Source organism: Dendrobates tinctorius, unplaced genomic scaffold, assembly GCF_039654945.1.
Source record: "Dendrobates tinctorius isolate UK_male_01 unplaced genomic scaffold, ASM3965494v1 ptg000250l, whole genome shotgun sequence".
Lineage (NCBI taxonomy): Eukaryota > Metazoa > Chordata > Amphibia > Anura > Dendrobatidae > Dendrobates > Dendrobates tinctorius.
In genome coordinates, this window is record NW_027361917.1 from 58,157,763 (window position 1) to 58,175,056 (window position 17,294).

Below are 17,294 nucleotides of genomic sequence, written 5' to 3' on the forward strand. Positions count from 1 at the left end.
CCAATCTGTCAGGATCATCATAAATGAGCCCGAGTGCAGAAAAAACATTATCGACAGAATGAAATGTAGCAGAGTCAGCTGGTAAGGAAAATGCCCATGCTTGGGGGTCACCACTCAGTAATGATAACTAGAGTTGAGCGATACCAGCCGATACTTGAAAATATCGGATCGGAATGGATCGGCCGATCTTAAAAAAAAGTATCGGTATCGCCGATTCCGATACCGGGAACCAATGCAAGTCAATGGGGCCAAAATATCGGAATTAAAAAAAAACCTTTCTTTCCTTGTAGGTTAATTCTACATGAAGAAAAACAACTAAGAATAATGTAGAATGTATTGTGGGAGGTGGAGGAGACATTAAAGCCATAGAGGTTTAGCCCAATCAAATGGAATAGCAGGAATTAAACTTTCTTTTTAAAGACGTTAGGAGTTACAAAGATATTGACTATGTTAGCCTCATTTATATTTTGCCAGACATGTATGTCTTCTTCTTCTTCTTTCTTCTTTCTTCTTCTTTCTTATTCTTCTTCCTTTTTTTACCTTCTTCTTCTTATTCCTTTTTTTACATTCTTCTTCTTCTTCTTCGTCTTCCTTTTTTTACATTCTTCTACTTCCTTTTTTTACATTCTTCTTATTCCTTTTTTTACATTCTTCTTCTTCCTTTTTTTAAATTCTTCTACTTTCTTTTTTTACATTCTTCTTCCTTTTCTTACATTCTTCATATTCTTCTTATTCAACAATTATTATTCTACATATTCAACTTCTTCATCTTCTTCCTATTCTTCTTCATCATATTCTTATTTGTGTCAGGCATTCCTGTAGTTGTTATCTAGAAAAGTTAGAAGTTTACACCTTCCGTTCTGCCAGTCACAAAAGATTTACAACAGGATTTGTCCGCGTTCAGTTTGGCCTGCAGCAGCAGGCCTTTTCCAGGGGCACCACGAGGAGGAACGGACTCACCCCCATACACTGCTTAGTCTTCTTCTGCTTATAAATAAGATAATATCATTTGCTCAGAGTATTAGTCTTATGCTTAATGTTCTTCTGCTTTGTTTTTTTATGCTTCTTTGTCTTCTCTCTCTTGTTGTTCTGCATCTTGGTGGTTGTCTTCCTGTTTTTTGTCCTCTTGAACCAGCTGACGGTACTGGCACCCGGAGGGGCAGCAGAAGGAACAAGAGCCAATGGCACTACCGAGGACCAGCTGACGGTGCTGGAACCCAGTTACTAAGCAGGAGGTACCTGTGCTACAAAGCACTACCAAGGACCAGCAGACGTTGCCGGAACTCGGATACCGAGATGGAGGCACCTAGGCCAAAGGCTCTGCCGAGAACCAGCTGACGGTGCTGGAACCCGGATGGTTAGCATAAGCTGCAAGAGCAAATGGAAATATCGAGGACCAGCTGACAGTGCTGGCACCCGGAGGGGCAGCAGAAGGAATAAGAGCCAATGGCACAACCGAGGACCAGCTGATGGTGCTGGAACACGGTTACTAAGCAGGAGGTACCTGTGCTATAAAGCACTACCAAGGACCAGCAGACGTTGCCGGAACTCGGATACCGAGATGGAGGCACCTAGGCCAAAGGCTCTGCCGGGAACCAGCTGACGGTGCTGGAACCCGGATGGGTAGCATAAGCTGCAAGAGCAAATGGAAATAGCGAGGACCAGCTGACAGTGCTGGCACCCAGAGGGGCAGCAGAAGGAATAAGAGCCAATGGCACAACCGAGGACCAGCTGATGGTGCTGGAACCCGGTTACTAAGCAGGAGGTACCTGTGCTACAAAGCACTACCAAGGACCAGCAGACGTTGCCAGAACTCGGATACCGAGATGGAGGCACCTAGGCCAAAGGCTCTGCCGAGAACCAGCTGACGGTGCTGAAACCCGGAGGGGTAGCATAAGCTACAAGAGCAAATGGAAATAGCGAGGACCAGCTGACAGTGCTGGCACCCAGAGGGGCAGCAGAAGGAATAAGAGCCAATGGCACAACCGAGGTCCAGCTGACGGTGCTGGAACACGGTTACTAAGCAGGAGGTACCTGTGCTACAAAGCACTACCAAGGACCAGCAGACGTTGCCGGAACTCGGATACCGAGATGGAGGCACCTAGGCCAAAGGCTCTGCCGAGAACAAGCTGACGGTGCTGGAACCCGGAGGGGCAGCTGAAGTTACCCCTGAAAAGCAAAGTTGGCATGCCGCAAGCTGGCCGCAGTTACCGAATCACACAGTCCTACAGGGGGTGCTTGTCCTACTGGCACTACGGAACAAGCCTTTCTTACCAGAACCCGCAGTCCACATAGGAAGCACCTAAACTGCTGGCACCCTAGCCTCGGCTAACCCAACCGCAACATGACATGGCAACTTGGGGTGGCAAACTGACATTGACACTTCCCGGAAACAGCAGGCAGGGCTGGAACCAAGCTGGGCAGGAGGGAGTACCCGTGCAAAAGTCAGTTATGAGCAGCAACTGGCGATGTTGGAGCCCAGGGACAAGCACTTAGCAGGCTGAGGCCTGATGTGCTGTCAATTGGGAGGCAGCAGGACAGATTGCCATCAAAACAGCAGGGGAACAGCTGACGTTACTGAACACCACAAACACAGGAGCTAGTGTTTTACTCTGTGAAGACGGCACTTCCGAGCAACAACTGGCTGTGTTGAAGCCCAGGAAATAGGAGGGTGTAGGCAGAGGCCTACTGTCTTTGGAATGCGGAGACAGCAGGAGAGACTGCCATCAACACAGCAGGGGAACAGCTGACGTTACTGAACCCCACTGAGACACGGCAGCAAGTGTCTCTTTCCGTGTGGACGGCACTTCCGAGCTACAACTGGCTGTGTTGAAGCCCAGGCAAAATCTGGGTGTAGGCTGAGGCCTACTGTCTTTGGAATGCAGAGGCAGCAGGAGAGACTGCCATCCACACAGCAGGGGAACAGCTGACGTTACTGAACCCCACTGAGACACGGCAGCAAGTGTCTCTTTCCGTGGGACGGCACTTCCGAGCTACAACTGGCTGTGTTGAAGCCCAGGAAATAGGAGGGTGTAGGCAGAGGCCTACTGTCTTTGGAATGCGGAGACAGCAGGAGAGACTGCCGTCCACACAGCAGGGGAACAGCTGACGTTACTGAACCCCACTGAGACACGGGAGCAAGTGTCTCTTTCCGTGTGGACGGCACTTCCGAGCTACAACTAGCTGTGTTGAAGCCCAGGAAATAGGAGGGTGTAGGCAGAGGCCTACTGTCTTTGGAATGCGGAGACAGCAGGAGAGACTGCCATCCACACAGCAGGGGAACAGCTGACGTTACTGAACCCCACTGAGACACGGCAGCAAGTGTCTCTTTCCGTGTGGACGGCACTTCCGAGCTACAACTGGCTGTGTTGAAGCCCAGGAAATAGGAGGGTGTAGGCAGAGGCCTACTGTCTTTGGAATGCGGAGACAGCAGGAGAGACTGCCATCTCCACAGCAGGGGAACAGCTGGCAGTGCTGAACCCCACTAACACTTGAACAAATGTGTTTTGCTCTGTGGAGACGACACTTCTGAACACCAACTGACGCTGTTGGAGCCCAGGATTAGGCGAGGAGCAGGCTGGGGCCTGTTGCTTTTGGCAGGTGAAGGCAGCAGGAGACTTGCCATCTCCACAGCAGGGGAACAGCTGGCAGTGCTGAACCCCACTAACACTTGAACGAATGTGTTTTGCTCTGTGGAGACGACACTTCTGAACACCAACTGACACTGTTGGAGCCCAGGATCTGGCGTGGAGCAGGCTGGGGCCTACTGGATTTTGGCAGGTGTAGGCAGCAGGAGACTTGCCATCTCCACAGCAGGGGAACAGCTGGCAGTGCTGAACCCCACTAACACTTGAACGAATGTGTTTGGCTCTGTGGAGACGACACTTCAGAACACCAACTGATGCTGTTGGAGCCCAGGATTAGGCGAGGAGCAGGCTGGGGCCTGTTGCTTTTGGCAGGTGAAGGCAGCAGGAGACTTGCCATCTCCACAGCAGGGGAACAGTTGGCAGTGCTGAACCCCACTAACACTTGAACGAATGTGTTTGGCTCTGTGGAGACGACACTTCTGAACACCAACTGACGCTGTTGGAGCCCAGGATCAGGCATGGAGCAGGCTGGGGCCTACTGGATTTTGGCAGGTGTAGGCAGCAGGAGACTTGCCATCTCCACAGCAGGGGAACAGCTGGCAGTGCTGAACCCCACTAACACTTGAACGAATGTGTTTGGCTCTGTGGAGACGACACTTCTGAACACCAACTGACGCTGTTGGAGCCCAGGATCAGGCGTGGAGCAGGCTGGGGCCTACTGGATTTTGGCAGGTGTAGGCAGCAGGAGACTTGCCATCTCCACAGCAGGGGAACAGCTGGCAGTGCTGAACCCCACTAACACTTGAACGAATGTGTTTGGCTCTGTGGAGACGACACTTCTGAACACCAACTGACGCTGTTGGAGCCCAGGATTACGCATGCCGCATGCAGAGGCCAATGGGCAGCGGTTTTTATGGAGGTTGTTGACTACTACTGATTCTAACCATGCTCCACTTAGGCCTCTGGCTCCACTGTCTCTACTATTTACCCTGGCCTCCAACCCCGCCAGCTACATCTCTGAAGTGGCGTCAGCACAATCTACACTTGTTCCTGTGTTACTGGTGCTCAGTCCCGTCAGTTGATCCCCTGATGTTTGTCCGGCAAGTTTGCCAGCTCTGTCCTCATTCCCACTACTGGTTATGGGAATGTGGACAGAGCAGGAGACCTTGCCGGACACACATCAGGGGATAAACTGATGGGACTGAGCCACAGGAACACAGGAACAAGTGTAGATTGTGCTGACGCCACTTCAGAGATGTAGATGGCGGGGTTGGAGGCCAGGGGAAATAGTAGAGACAGTGGAGCCAGAGACCTAAGTTGGGCACGGTTAAAAATCAGTAGTGGTTTGAATGTTGATGGAGCTGGTGACTTTGCCGTCCACACAGCAGGGGATCAGCTGGCGTTACTGAACCCCACTAACACAGGAGCTAGTGTGTTTCTCTGTGCAGACGACACATCTGAGCGACAACTGGCTGCATTGAAGCACAGGGATTATAGTTCAGGTGGTAGAAAAATGAACACACCAGCAGACCTGGATACAGTTGCCAACCACTAATTTAGTCTGTAAGAGGAATGGCAAAGTCTTTGGAGATCCAGGCCTTGTTCATTTTCAGAAAAGTCAGCCGGTCAACATTATTGGAAGGTAGTCGCGTGCGACGGTCTGTTAGTACACCACCTGCGGCACTAAAGACGCGTTCCGATAATACACTGGCAGCAGGGCAAGCCAGCACCTCCAAAGCATACTGGCTAAGCTCTGGCCATGTATCCAGCTTAGAGACCCAAAACTTGAAGGGGGAAGAGCCATCTGGGAGTACAGTGACAGGGCAAGACATGTAGTCTGACACCATCTGACGGAAGCGTTGCCTCCTGCTGACTCGAGGTGTCGCTGATGGTGTAGACAATTGTGGTGGACACACAAAACTTTGCCACATTTGGGCCATAGTGGTCTTGCCTTGTGCTGCGGCGCTGCCTCTGCTCCCTCTTTGTGCAGAGTTTCCTCCACTGCCTCGACGCACAGAGCTGCTTTGTAAAGCACTAGCAACAATGCTGTCGGGTGGAATGGAAAACATTATGGACTGCACCAGTGACTCTTCGTACTCCCGCAGTTTACGCTCCCGGTTCAACGTTGGTATGAGCCTTTGTACGCTGTCCCGGTAGCGAGGATCTAGGAGGGTGTACACCCAATAATCAGCCGAGACGAGAATGTGGGCAATGCGGCGGTCATTTCTCAGGCACTGCAGCATGAAATCAACCATGTGCTGCAGACTCCCAACTGCCAAAGAACCGCTGTCCCCTGTTTGAGGCGTGACCTCGGCCTGCTCTGCATCACCCCACCCTCGCTGTACATACTGAGTAGAGGTTTGTGTACCTCCCTCCTCTGGAGAGATGTCTTCCTCCTCCATCGACTCCTCCTCATCCTCCTCATAAAGTGTCCCCTGCCTAGGCCTTTGTGAGGAAACACGTAGCGCAGACTGTCCAGAAGCAGATGGCATTTGGGACTCCTCATCCTCCACCTCTTCCGAAACCTCATCCCTTAGTGCTTGCAGTGTTTGTTGAAGCAGGCAGATAAGGGGGACAGTCATGCTGACTAGAGCATCATCTGCACTCGCCATCCGCGTGGATTCATCGAAGGCACGCAAAACGAGGCAGATGTCCTTCATAGAGGCCCACTCAATGGTGCTGAAGTGTGAACGGCGCACAGTGCGACTTGTTTGCGCCTGATGCAGCTGGTACTCCATGACTGCTGCCTGCTGCTCACACAACCGCTCCAACATATGTAACGTTGAATTCCACCGGGTGGGTAGGTCACATATGATGCGATGTTCCGGAAGGCCAAATTGTCGCTGCAGAGCAGCGAGGCGCGATCTTGCCGTGCTGGAACGCTGCAAGTGAGCGCACTCTATGCGGACCTTGTGCAACAGTGCATCAAGATCCGGATAGTCCCTCAGAAAGCTCTGCACGACCAAGTTAAGCACATGTGCCAGACATGGGATGTGTGTGAGGTTGCCTAGGCCAAGAGCTGCCACCAGATTTCAGCCATTGTCACACACTACCAAGCCCGGTTGGAGATTCGCTGGCCCAAACCACACATCGCTCTCCTGCTTGATAGCATTCCAGAGCTCCTGCGCTGTGTGGCTTCGATTCCCCAAAGAAATTAATTTGAGTACAGCCTGTTGACGTTTGGCCACGGCTGTGCTCATATCGGTCGTAACAGGCTCCTGCTCTGCTGTTTCTGAGGAACTTGAGTAGGAGGAGGAGTCTATGTGTACAGACTGGAGTCCTGCAATCCGTGGCGTTGGAAGAACACGTACAGCGCCACTCTCCAGATCTGTACCCGGCTCCACAACATTGACCCAGTGGGCAGTGAGGGAAAGGTATCGTCCCTGTCCATGGTTACTGGTCCACGCATCGGTGGTCAGGTGGACCTTGCTACTAACGGCGTTTAGTAGCGCATGTTTTATTTTGCCCTCAACATGTTTCTGCAGGGCAGGGACAGCTCGCATGCTGAAATAAAAGCGGCTGGGCACGTTGTATTGGGGGACTGCCAATGCCATTAAGTCCCGGAAGGTGTCAGTGTCCACCAGCCTGAATGACAGCATTTCAACTGCCAGAAGTTTGGCAATGCCAGCATTCAGAGACTGTGCTCGGGGATGGTTTGCCGAGTAAGGGTGCCTTTTATCCCATGCCTGTGCTACCGATGGCTGTGATGGATGGGAACGTGCTGCTATGGGTGGAATCTGACAGGGTCTCCGGACAACAGTGGCAGAGGTTCTTCCTTGGTGATCCTGTGAGGAAGCCGAACCAGCAGTGTGTGAGCTGGAGGAAGAGACCCCAACACGAACTGAAGAGGTGGTAGGTGGTGCTGTACATTGGCCTACGTCTTCAGGGTGTCTCTGCAACTCCAACTCGTGCTTGGTGCGCACATGTTTCCACATATTTGTGGTATTGAGGTTGCTGACATTTCTCCCTCTTTTGACTTTCTGATGACACAGCTTGCATTTGACAAAGCAAATGTCATCTTCAACTGTGTCAAAAAAGGACCACGCACTGCAAGTCTTGGGAGCACCCGTTTTGCCTTTGGAATGAGGAATGCTCCTAACGGGTGCCGAAGTGGAGGGTACAAGCAACCAAGTCTTCCCCCTCCCTCTGCCTCCTGTTTTGGCCGGTAGGGGAATCTCTTCCTCCGAGTTGCTCCCACCACCTTCCTGTTCCTCACGCCATGATGGGTCAAGGACCTCATCATCTTCCCTCCCCTCTTCAAACAGCTGCTTCTCCGGGGTTGTCTCGCCAGCACCGTACGCACCAGAAAGTGGCAACTGAGTCTCGTCATCATCTGATGCGTACTGAGGTGTGCTGACCATAGGCACTGGCCCACTCGCCTCTTCAGATTCAGAGGGACAAAGAAGTTGCGCATCACTGCATACTCCCTCTTCTTCACATTCAGGAATGCTGCTTGGCTGGCCCCCTCTTTCCAAGCCAACAGATTCCGAGAACAGAAGTAGAGACTGTGATGGCTCCTGTCCATGTCTCTCTGACTGCCTGGGCACTTTGGCAGGTGGTGAAGAGACAGATGGTTGCTCTTCGGTGCTCTGGTCCTGAGAGGCTGTGGAAGTAATTGAAGTCGATGCATTAGCTGCCATCCATCCGACAACGGCTTCAATTTGTTCCTCCCGCAGCAGTGGGGTACGTTGAGGTCCTACAAAGCTGCGCATAAAGGACTGTTTCCTGCTAAAACTGGGGGATGCTGATCCACTGGTGCCCGCAGCAGGCCCAGAATCCCCACGTCCTCTACCTGCAGAATCCCCACGTCCTCTCCCTGCAGAATCCCCACGTCCTCTCCCTGCTGAAACTCCACGCCCACGCCCACGCCCACGCGCCTTACTCCCTGCCTTCTTCATCTTGCCAGACTGCTTAAGATAGGCAGAAAAGTACAAAGGGGGGCCTTAGTGTGCTTATTCCTGAACAGCTGGTTACAGGTACAAGAAACACTAATTTTATGAAGTGTGTGGACTACACTTTAATAGGAGCTGATGTGGCCTACACAAGTTCCAAATGTAGTGTTTGGTGAACTTTTTTTGTGGTTTCTTTGTTGGAAACAAACTCAAAGTATGTGAACAAAGAATTGAAACTGATAGTATCACCAACTTTTTGGAGCTATTACAATGCAGGCAGGTAACCTACAATGCAAAAGATGAGGCTCCAAAAAATTGGGTAATACTAATCTGGCTGCGCCGGCAGGGCACAAGCCAGAAAAAAAGGCTCCTCTATCTACTCCTATATAGTGTTTGCAACCAACCAATGTTGATGGATACGGATGGATGCACACTAATAGGAGAAGAAAAAATGAGCTGCACTCAAAGACAAATATGTGTGAGGCAGTGACGCACGTTGAGCGTCCTACAACCAGACGTAGCTACAGGACACTCTACTCAGCGTGAGCTGCACTCACACACAGTCAGAGACCTCTCAGACAGCCGTGAACAGTGCAGCTAAGTGGGCACTGGCACTGACAGGCTGCAGAAAGGCTCCGCTGTGTACTCCTATATAGTGTTTGCAACCACCGTAGATGGAGATGGATGGATGCACACTAATAGAAGAAAAAATGAGCTGCACTCAAATAAAAATATGTGTGAGGCACTGACGCACGCTGAGCGTCCTACAACCAGACGTAGCTGCAGGACACACTACTCAGCGTGAGCTGCACTCACACACAGTCAGAGACCTCTCAGACAGCCGTGAACAGTGCAGCAAAGTGGACACTAGCACTGAAAGGCTGCAGAAAGGCTCCGCTGTCTACTACTAGTGTTTGCAACCAACGTATATGGATACGGATGGAAGCACACTAGATTGAAATTATGTAAAAAATGCAGCTCAAAAATTAAAAGATGTATGAGGCAGCAGTGAGGCACGCTGGGCAGCCTACAACCTGACGTGGCTGCAGGACCCACTCCACAGCGTGAGCTGCACTCACACAGCCCTTGCAGACAGCTGTGAACACTGCTGCTAGGGCAAAGAAGGCTACAGTGGTGGTTTATGTAGGCTGGGTAAAGCACTAGATGTTTGGTGGAATCGCTATTTCTAACTGTCCCTCACAGTCTTCTACAGCAGCCTGTCCCTAACTGAATTCACAGCAGAGTGAACCAGAAATGGCGGCTGCGGTGGCTTTTATAGTGCATCATGACATCATTTCGGCAGCCAATCACAACCATGCCAATAGTTAACATGCCTACATGCCTAACAGGATGTGCCCACACTTCGGAGGATTCCCATTGGCTTAATCAAAGCAAGCAGGCTCATAGCATGATGGGAACTTCCGATTCCGGTATCCGATATGACAAAAGTATCGGAAGTCAGTATCGGAATTCCGATACCGCTAATATCGGCCGATACCCGATACTTGCGGTATCGGAATGCTCAACACTAATGATAACACCAGACCCACCCGCTGAGCCTCATTACCGGAGGAGATAGGGCGCATGCGGAAGTATAAATTGCAGGCCTCCCGAAATATGACAAATTTGCTGTGTTCCCCTGAGAATCGTTCTGGCAGCGGGATCTTCGGCTCTGTACCGATACCTGCAGATGCCGTTTGCACCTTCGATACTACCAGGCCCTGCTGCTGAACTGCCCCTTTCAACTCGGAGACCTGTAAGGACAGCGCCGCCAACTGGCGGGTTATGGAATCCATGGGATCCATGGACTCCTGAAAAATGTAGGCCGATTATAATGTCACGCGGGGCTTAGGTCAACTAAGGCTGAAATACCCAGGGCCCCTGTGGTGTCCCTTTAACTAGGGGAAACCCTGTCTGACCCTCAACCCAGGGTTTTTGCTAATGGTGCAAATTCCTGAGCCTCCAACCTTTCCTTATCTCCTGCTCAGCCCTAAGCTGAACCCTCCACCCTCCACCCAGTGAGGAGACAAACCACCAAAGCCCACACAGTAATGACAGACAGGGAGAACTTAAACCGCACCGTGCCGCATACACACAGGACAATACCGTAATGTGAACAGGGCAAAACAAAGCACAAATATAGGAAGGCGAAAAGGTAACAACGGATCATACGCCACCAGATACGAATTTCTCTCTCCAACACCTCCTCTCCAGACCGGAACCACTTGGTATGAAACACAAGCTATAATCGGCGATGCCCATAAGCCAGGACGACTATTTAAAGACCTTGGGCGTGACCAAACATCCAACCTGATCTCCAGCTAGATTAACCCCCGATAGCCTGAGAAAATCAAGCCGGCGCCACTGAGGCTATAGTGGACGGAGGTGGAACTACCTCTGCCTGCCGGACGCAGTGGTGTGAATAGCGTCCGACATGACACAGGGACAGGATGACTGGTTGCAATTGAAGGAAACATGAATGTGGCCAAGTACAGAGATATCATGGATGAAAACCTCTTCCAGAGTGCTCTGGACCTCAGAATTGGCCGAAGGTTCACATTCCAACAAGACAATGACCCTAAGCACACAGCTAAAATAACAAAGGAGTGGCTTCAGAACATCTCTGTGACCATTCTTGACTGGCCCTGCCAGCGCCCTGACCTAAACCCAATTGAGCATCTCTAGAGAGACCTGAAAATGGCTGTCCACCAATGTTCACCATCAAACCTGATGGAACTGGAGAGGATCTGCAAGGAAGAATGGCAGAGGATACCCAAATCTAAGTGTGAAAAAGTTGTTGCTTCATTCCCAAGAAGACTCCTGGCTGTACTAGCTCAAAAGGGTGCTTCTACTCCATACTGAGCAAAGGGTCTTAATACTTATGACCATGTAATATTTCAGTTTTTCTTTTTTAAAAAATGCAAAAATTTCTAAATTTCTGTTTTTTTCAGTCAAATGGGGTGCAGAGTGTATGCCAATGAGAAAAAAAATGAACTTTTTTAAATTTACCAAATGGTTGCAATAAAACAAAAAGTGAAAAAATTAAAGGGGTCTGAATACTTTCCATACCCACTGTATCTATGTATTCTATATGCAAATATCTCTTCTACAGTATCTATTCTATTCTAACCTGTCATGTTGTGATATTAACCCCTTTCTGCCATCCGACGTACTATCCCGTCCATGGGACCTGGGCCCCTATGCCCATGGACGGGATAGTACGTCGGCGCGATCAGCAGCGCCAACGTGGTGAGCGCCGCTGATCGCGGCCGGGTGTCAGCTGATTATCACAGCTGACACCCGGCACAATGTGTCAGGGGCGGTCACGGACCGCCCCCGACACGTTAACCCCTTGCACACCGCGATCAAACATGATCGCGGTGTACCGGGGGTTAAAGGGAAGCATCGGCAGGGAGGGGGCTCCCTCCGTGCTTCCCTGAGCCCCCCACGGCAGTGCAATGTGCAGCGCTGCTGCGGGGGGCTCCTTTCCTCCAGGCCCCCGAATCCAAGATGGCGACGGGGGCCTGAGGAAGCTGGCTTCCTCAGTGCCTGCAAAGCGCAGGCATGAGGAAGCCTTCTGCAGTGCCTGTGTCAGATCGCTGATCTGTCACAGTGATCTGTGATGTGACAGATCAGCGATCAGTCACAGGACAGTGATGTCCCACCTGGGACTATTTAATAAAGTAAAAAAAAAATAAAAAAAGTGTTAAAATAATTTAAAAAAAATCGCCAAATAAATTAGAAAAAAAAAAAAATATTCCCCCAATAAATCCATTTTTTTAAAATAATAAAAAAAAAAATAAAAAAAAATAAAAGTACACATATTAGGTATCGCCGCATCCGTAATGACCCGCCCTATAAAACTGTCCCACTAGTTAACCCCTTTAGCGAACCCCTTAAAAAATAAAAACAAAAAACGAAGCAAAAAATAATGATTTATTATCATACCGCCAAACAAAAAGTGTAATAACGCGCGATCAAAAAGACGCATATAAATATCCATGGTACCGCTGAAAATGTCATCTTGTCCCGCAAAAAACGAGCCACCACATAGCATCATCAGCGAAAAAATAAAAAAGTTATAGCTCGCAGAATAAAGCGATGCAAAAATAATTATTTTTTATATAAAATAGTTTTCATTGCATAAAACCGACAAAAACATAAAAAAAGACCTAAATGAGGTATCGCTGTAACCGTACTGACCCGAAGAATAAAACCGCTTTATCAATTTTACCGCACGCAGAACGGTGTAAACGCACCCCCCCAAAAGAAATTCATGAAACGCTGGTTTTTGTTCATTCTGCGTCCCAAAAATAGGAATTAAAAGCGATCAAAAAATGTCACGTGCCCGAAAATGGTACCAATAAAAACGTCAACTTGTCCCGCAAAAAATAAGACCTCACATGACTCGGTGGGTCAAAATACGGAAAAATTATAGCTCTCAATATGTGGTGATGCAAAAACTTTTTTTACAATAAAAAGCGTCTTTTAGCGTGCGACAGCTGCCAAATATAAAAACCGCCATAAATAGTAAATCAAACCCCCCGATACCATCCCCTTAGTTAGGGAAAAATAATAGAATTAAAAAAAAAGTATTTATCTCCATTTTCCCATTAGGGTTAGGGTTAGGGCTAGGGTTAGAGCTAGGGTTAGGGTTAGGGTTAGGGCTAGGGTTAGGGCTAGGGTTAGGGCTAGGGTTAGGGCTCAGATTAGGGTTAGGGGTGTGTTGGGGTTAGGGTTGGAGTTATAATTGGGGGGTTTCCACTGTTTGGGCACATCAGGGGCTCTCCAAATGCAACATGGCATCTGATCTCAATTCCAGCCAATTCTGAGTTGAAAAAGTCAAATGGTGCTCCTTCCCTTCCAAGCTCTGCCATGCGCCCAAACAGTGTTTTATCCCCACATGTAGGGTATCAGCCTACTCAGGACAAATTGCAAAACAATTTTTGGGGTCCAATTTCTCCTGTTACCCTTAGGAAAATAAAAACTTGGGGGCAAAAATATCATTTTTGTGGAAAAAAATGATTTTTTTATTTTCACGTCCGAGTGTTATAAACTTCTGTGAAGCACTTGGGGGTTCAAAGTGCTCACCACACATCTAGATAAGTTCCGTGGGGGGTCTAGTGTCCAAAATGGGGTCACTTGTGGGGAGTTTCAATAGTTTAGGTACATCAGGGGCTCTCCAAATGCACATGACACCCACAGACCATTCCATCAAAGTCTGCATTCCAAAACGTCACTACTTCCCTTCCGAGCCCCGACGTGTGCCCATACAGTAGTTTTCTCCCACATATGGGGTATCAGCATACTCAGGACAAATTGGACAACAACTTTTGGGGTCCAATTTCTCCTGGTACCCTTGGGAAAATAAAAAAATGGTGACTAAAAGATCATGTTTGTGGAAAAAATACAAATTTTTTATTTTCACGCCCGGGCATTATAAACTTCTGTGAAGCACTGGGGGGTTCAAAATGCTCACCACACATCTAGATAAGTTCCTTGGGGGGTCTAGTTTACAAAATGGTGTCATTTGTGGGGGGTTTCCACTGTTTAGGTACATTAGGGGTTCTCCAAAGGCAACATGACACCCGCAGACCATTCCATCAAAGTCTGCATTCCAAAACGTCACTACTTCCCTTCCGAGCCCCGACGTGTGCCCATACAGTAGTTTTCTCCCACATATGGGGTATCAGCATACTCAGGACAAATTGGACAACAACTTTTGGGGTCCAATTTCTCCTGGTACCCTTGGGAAAATAAAAAAATGGTGACTAAAAATCATGTTTGTGGAAAAAATACGAATTTTTTATTTTCACGCCCGGGCATTATAAACTTCTGTGAAGCCCATGGGGGTTCAAAGTTCTCACCACACATCTAGATAAGTTCATTAGGGGGTCTAGTTTCCAAAATGGTGTCATTTGTGGGGGGTTTCCACTGTTTTGGTACATCAGGGGTTTTCCAAACGCGACATGGTGTTCGATCTCAATTCCAGCCAAAAACGTCAAATGGCGCTGCTTCCCTTCCGAGCTCTGCCATGCGCCCAAATAGTGGTTTACCCCCACATGTGGGGTATCAGCGTACTCAGGACAAATTGCACAATAACTATTACGGTCCTGTTACCCTTGGAAAAATAAGAATTGAGGGTGAAAAGATCATTTTTGTGGAAAAAATATGATTTTTTAATTGTATGGCTTTATGTTATAAACTTCTGTGAAGCCCATGGGGGTTCAAAGTTCTCACCACACATCTAGATAAGTTCATTAGGGGGTCTAGTTTCCAAAATGGTGTCATTTGTGGGGGGTTTCCACTGTTTTGGTACATCAGGGGTTTTCCAAACGCAACATGGTGTCCGATCTCAATTCCAGCCAAAAACGTCAAATGGCGCTGCTTCCCTTCCGAGCTCTGCCATGCGCCCAAATAGTGGTTTACCCCCACATGTGGGGTATCAGTGTACTCAGGACAAATTGCACAATAACTTTTAGGGTCCTGTTACCCTTGGGAAAATAAAAATTGGGGTGAAAAGATCATTTTTGTGGAAAAAATATGATTTTTTAATTGTACCGCTGTACGTTATAAACTTCTGTAAAGCCCTTGTGGGTTCAAAATTCTCACCACATATCTAGATAAGTTCCTTGGGGGGTCTAGTTTCCAAAATGGGGTCACTTGTAGGGGGTTTCCACTGTTTAGGTACATCAGGGACTCTCCAAACGTGACATGGCGTCCAATCTGAATTCCAGCCAATTTTGCATTGAAAAAGTCAAACGGCGCTCCTTCCATTCTGAGCTCTGCCATGCACCGAAACAGTGGTTCCCCCCCACATATCAGGTATCTGCGTACTCAGGACAAATTGCACAATAACTTTTGCAGTCCAATTTCTCCTGTTACCCTTGGTAAAATAAAAAAAATTGAACCTGAAGTATTTTTTTATGAAAAAAAGTTAGATGTTCATTTTTTTTTAAATATTCAAAAAAATTCCTGTGATGCACCTAAAGGGTTAATAAACTTCTTGAATGTGGTTTTGAGCACTTTAAGGGGTGCAGTTTTTAGAATGGTGTCACTTTTGGGTATTTTCTATCATATAGACCCCTCAAAGTGGCTTCAAATGTGATGTGGTCCTAAAAATAAAATGGTGTTGTAAAAATGTGAAATCGCTGGTCAACTTTTAACCCTTATAACTTCCTAACAAAAAAAAATTTTGGTTCCAAAATTGTGCTGATCTAAAGTAAACATGTGGGAAATGTTAGTTATCAAGTTTTTTGTGTGCCATATCTCTGTGATTTAAAGGCATAAAAATTCAAAGTTGGAAAATTGCGAAATTTTCAAAATTTTCGCCAAATTTCCATTTTTCTCACAAATAAACGCAAGTTATTTGAATGAAATTTTACCACTAACATGAAGTACAATATGTCACGAGAAAACACTGTCAGAATCACCGGGATCCATGGAAGCGTTCCAGAGTTATGACCTCATAAAGGTACAGCGGTCAGAATTGTAAAAATTGGCCCGGTCATGAACGAGCAAACCACCCTTGGGGGTGAAGGGGTTAATGTACGTAGCACATGAATTGCCGGCTTTTATTCTTTCTATTTGTCTATCTACACAGTATATATACTGTATGTGTGTGTGGTTTGATGAATATTTCCTTTGAAAATGATGTATAAATGACAGAGAAGTGCTCTATGTAAAAGCCCATGTTAATACCACATTGCAATCGGATAGCAATCACTCTGCATTCGGATGTAAATCAGATGCTAGGTGTGAAAAATCGGATTATACTCACATGACACTAGCATGACACTCACATTACACTCGACTCTCGACAGGGAGACTCAGACCGATTTTCCATATGTTTAGTGTGTCGCCAGCCTTAACAGGCCACTCATCAGTCGGACCAACTGATTGTAATAACAGCAATTCAATCCACTTTTCTCAAATGACATGCTGGTGTCTAATACAAAAGGGAAGGTTTTTAATGGGTTAATTAAATTTCCTATACAGGAAAAGCATTGAATTGTCACACATTGTCATATGTAGTAAAGGATGTGAGATATAACGCACTGAGTACAGTGCAAATGCCATACCATAATTTTTACTAGATTATTGTTCCATGGAATAATGTACTATACTTTGGCATTTTATGCAGATGTTTTATATGGCTCACCACCAAAGATGAGGGTACCTTTCAAGGTTCAGTTTGGTTCGGATTGGCAAATGTCCAGGTGTTCGCCAAGCAGTTCGCCCAACATATCCAATGGGAATTCAATGGGAGGCAAAACCAAGTGCGTAGACAACACCTTCAGGGAGGCCAAAAAGCTGCAAAAACAGCAAAAAATAGGGGCAGACACTAGGAAAAGTGGCATCAATTGACCAGCGATGCACCATGAGACTTTTTCTAACTGTGCTAGAGGTGATCTCTATGTGGTCTCCGCAGTTCAGAGGCCCAACTGGGAATGCAGCCTCAGTGACTGATAGTGACCTCGAGGACGTCACCACCAGTCACTGATGCTGAGCTCACACAGCAGCTCATTTTTCAGTGGTTTTCAACCTGGATGATCACATCTTGGCACCATTCAGGTTGAATACTTTTTATCCCCAGACATGGATTGTGGCGTGGGACAGAACGACGGACAGGTGAGGAATATGGTCATTTTTTTATTTTTGTTTTATTACAGGAGACCTTGGCTTCCATGGAATAGGCATTAGGTGAGTGAAACAACTTTTTTTATTTTTAAATGAAAAAAGAAAAGAGTGTTTTGTTTTTTATTTCAAATAAAGGACTTTATTCTGGCTGCGTGTTTATAATATAACTAATATC

At 47.7% G+C, this 17,294-nt stretch overlaps 1 long non-coding RNA gene across 1 annotated transcript in view; it reads right to left on the reverse strand.

Moving 5' to 3' along the window:
* Positions 1 to 17,294, reverse strand: part of LOC141063380 (uncharacterized) — a 39,389-nt gene that overhangs the window by 14,999 nt on the left and 7,096 nt on the right. Inside the window, exons 2-3 of the long non-coding RNA XR_012224868.1 lie at positions 16,659 to 16,792; positions 16,260 to 16,427 (exon numbers count right to left, since the gene is read on the reverse strand). This is a non-coding gene — a long non-coding RNA (uncharacterized lncRNA). The remainder of the gene's footprint in view (positions 1 to 16,259; positions 16,428 to 16,658; positions 16,793 to 17,294) is intronic.